Genomic DNA, 4,156 nt, shown 5'->3' on the forward strand with positions numbered 1-4,156 from the left:
GGCTTTAAAGGCTGGAGTGTGCTCTCACCAGGATGTCTGTCAGTTAGTGGAAACTGATAATCCTGTTTCAGGCAAATGAAAGAGAGCCTGAGAGGAGCGAAGGGTTTTAAAGCACCAACGCTTAAATGAGAATTCTGCCTGCAGTAGACATAGGAATTCAAAAACATCAATCAATAATCAAAAGTTCCTCACAACTACTCACCAGCAGAATGTGCCAAACATAATAATATGTATTTCTTTTAACATCCCATGTTCCCTCCTTTGTATCCCGGGGTATCCTCCACAGCTGAGAGCCAAGCGTCTGAGATCTGTTGAATGTATGTAGCTGCTGCTGCTCCAGCTCCAGCTCGGGAGGTGAGCAGCCGAGGTCGCGCTTTCAGTTTCATCTGGGTGTTTTTAATTTTTATTTAACTCAAGTAAAGATTTGATTCTCAATCTTTTTCAGAGAGCTGGAGCTGTGGTGAAGTCAGCTGAGACACTGTAAGATATCAGGCTGTACAAGAAATGACACACGTGATGACAGTAGTATACAGTAACACACTGTGTGTCTGATGGTTTCTCTATCGGGTTTTTACCTGCTGTCTATTTCACTACACTTTCTGATTATTGTGTGGTGATTTGTCTTCTGTACCGTGCTGCTGCTGCTCCGTGTTTTACTGTACAGCTCTCAGTATTTCATATCTCAGTGTATTGTTATCTTTCATCTCACTGTGCAGGACCAGAGTTTAGGCTGAAGCTGCACACCTAAAGATTATTTCTCCATGAGCACTACACACAGCTTTACAGCATGATACTAACTCACAGCAGTAGCAAACTGAACAACTGTCCCCGGGACTGAAGCTGGGTGGATCACAAAACATTTACTAGACTCATACTGGTTTGTGGCTGGAACTGGTGAGTGTTTTTATTATAAATGAACCTGCTGTTTAAATTCTCAATTAATCTATTAACAGTTTTGTTTATAAAATGTCAGAATGAACCTGCTGTTTAAATTCTCAATTAATCTATTAACAGTTTTGTTTATAAAATGTCAGAAAACTACAAATATTCTCCCATAACCTAAAGTAGTGTCTTAAAATGTATGTATTTATTTTTGTACAACCAACAATCAAAAACCCAAAGGCACTGGCATTCACGACAAAACAGCCAAAACTAACACCTGTGAGACTGGAACGAGCTAAATGTGGCAGTTTTTCTGAATTATCAAAATGGTTGCAGATTTGTTTTATTCTGATTAGTCAACTTATCGTGACACCTTTACTAGACTACACTGGGTAACTGAACCACCCTGCATATTTATGTTATGACTGTTCTTCCTATTCCATAAACCATGTTTGTGATGAGAGAGCACCAATAAACCAAACAGGAAATTAATTGCCGCCTATTTCAATAGTTGATTAACTGTTTCAGCTGTTTATTCAAGCAAAAAAGCCGAAAATGTGTTGGCTGCAGCTTCTTAAATGTGAGAATATGTAGTTTTTCTTTGATACATAAATACATAAACTGGGCTTCCTTGAGAGCACATCCTTTATTCCCGTCATTAATCTGTCTAATTAGGCTCTTAGGCATTAACATCAGTCTGTACAGATATTACCAAAGGGTTTGCGCTGCTTTGTAATATTCACAAGCATTAAAGTGCTGAGGAAGTGAAGGTGTAACAATTAACTGATACAACAGAGATCAGACATCAGCAGGTTTGACTCACAAAGTCCAGAAAAAGTATGTAAACTTCACATTATCAGCTAAATTGTAAACATATTTCCTGGTTGTAAAATTGCGGACTAACAAATTATTTTCCTGGGCAAAACAACAAACATGATATTTATATTTTTAGGTCTACATGTGTAAAACAATTGAGCAACAACAAAAAAAGAAACCTGCAGCACTACAAGGACCTCATCATTCTGCATATTTTAAAAGATAAATGCTGCCTCATACAGCTACACACAGACTGTCAACAGCAGATGCTTCAACTAAGTCTGGAGCTCCACTTTAATGATCCCATAAACTGTGGTGGGGCCACAGACTGTAACTATTCACGTCACAGTTTATAGGACTGTCGTGACTCGAGGCGGCTCATATAGCAACTCTCATCTGTGTTAGGGTTTAACTTTAAATCTTTGTGCATATGAACTACCCCACCCCCAATCAATAACATCTTATTTATAGGTCTTAGGTTATAATAATACATCATAATTAATGTATAATATGTTCTATTCTTAATCTGACTCTACAGAGTAACTGGGAAATAAAGCTGACAGAATATCAACTCTAGACAACTGTAAGGCTGCATCTAGCAAGTATTTAATTATCAATATTGCTGTAAATGTTAATAGCTCGCTTATGACTAATGCCATGCAGCTGTTTTCCAGAACACAAGTGGTCAAACAGTCTATTATTAGAGAGGACTCTCCATGATCAATTAAAAGGCTAAGGCTGCTCTGAAACAGGATTTTCCACAACCCGGCAACCCAAAAGTTGTTCTTCTTAATGGTTTATAGTTGATCTATACAAATCTAGAAAAAGATCAGTGGTGAAAAGTAACTAAATACATTTACTCAAGTATCTGTATTTTGCTTAAGTATTTCCATGTTCTGTTACTCCATATTTGAACTTCACTACATGTCAGAGATGGAGTAGCTGCATGTACAAAATTTTTACTGCACTACATGTATTTGATTACTTCAGGTCCTTTTCAGAATCAGATGAATCAAGCCAATTCAGTATAATCAATAGACTTTATTGATCCCCAGTGGGAAATTCACAAGCTACCCATCAGAATGTAAAGTATATATATACATTAATGTGAAATGTGCCATTCTGCATAATTACTATTTTTACTTTTGCTACTTCATTTTGATACTAATACTTGTACTTAACTAACACTTTGAATGCAAGACTTTTACTTGTAAGAGTTTTTTTTTAACTGTGGTATTGCCAAATCATTAATTGCAGCTTTGCAGCCCTTTATAGAGCAGGGTGCACATCTGCACATTCTGCACGTATGCATTTTTTTAATCATTTCTTCTGCTTTATTCAATTTTATTGCATTTTCTATATTTTCGAAGCACTTTGTAACTGTTTCGAAAAGTGCTATAAAATAAAGGTTATTATTATAATTATTATTCAGAAAGTGGTCCACACAGCATCTACAAGAAGGCAGTAAACCATAATATATTCCACTACCGTACGGAATTAGCATACTACAACACCAGACAGGACTGTAGTTAATGTAGTTGTGAGAACATTGGAGCTGCTGTGCGCTGCCGAGAAACGTCAGAGTCACGTATTTTAACGGTTGTGAGAGGAGAAACCGACAGAACCGATGTGTCCGTAAAGCCTAACACCTGCCCCGTATCAATGCCTAGTAAAACCATCGGTGCCTTTTCCACATTTGACCCTCCAGCGTCACAGAAACGTAAGAGTCACCGATTTTTCCGTAACACCGGCAAGCACAAGGGCTGCTACCGCCCGCAACACGAACAAGGTAGTCGTTACTCGCACGCGCACACACACAAACAAGCACTTGACCAGCCCCAACCACTGCCCGGTTCAACCGTTGGTTAGCCTGTTAGCAGCCCTGCTAACTTCGCTACCGCCGCTCGGTAACCGGTCTTTGCTCTTATAATGTTAAACAGGTTAGCAGCACACACCGTAAAAATCACCGTAGCGTCACTGTAACCTCACCCGTTGCGTCAGATTAACACAACACACAGATTCACGCACACATTCACACGGTATCCGTTACAACTTTCACTAATCTTAAAACAGCCACCGTCTGCGCGAGCTCTACCGGCGGCGCCAAACCACGCTGCACAGATTGCACCGGCGATAATTAGTACACGCGCTCACACACACAGGCATGTACTAAATCACACACACATATACTGGCCGGTAGATATGAACCTGCACGTATTGGTCTTAGTCCGATCTTACCTCCCTCCTGGTCCGGTTGGAGACAGGCCGGGATGTTTTTCTTCCAGCCGGGCATGATGCACCTCAGGGCGAATAGGGAGTCCAGGGCGCCCCGCTAGCAGACACACACCACCAGTAGGGAGACGAGCAGCAGGGACAGAAACATGGCTAGTTAGCTTTAGCTTAAGCTGCTCCACTACACAGGGATCCACCTCCCCGTGCACTCTGAGCCTACCTCACT

This window comes from Monopterus albus, unplaced genomic scaffold (genome assembly GCF_001952655.1).
Source record: "Monopterus albus unplaced genomic scaffold, M_albus_1.0 scaffold341.1, whole genome shotgun sequence".
NCBI lineage: Eukaryota > Metazoa > Chordata > Actinopteri > Synbranchiformes > Synbranchidae > Monopterus > Monopterus albus.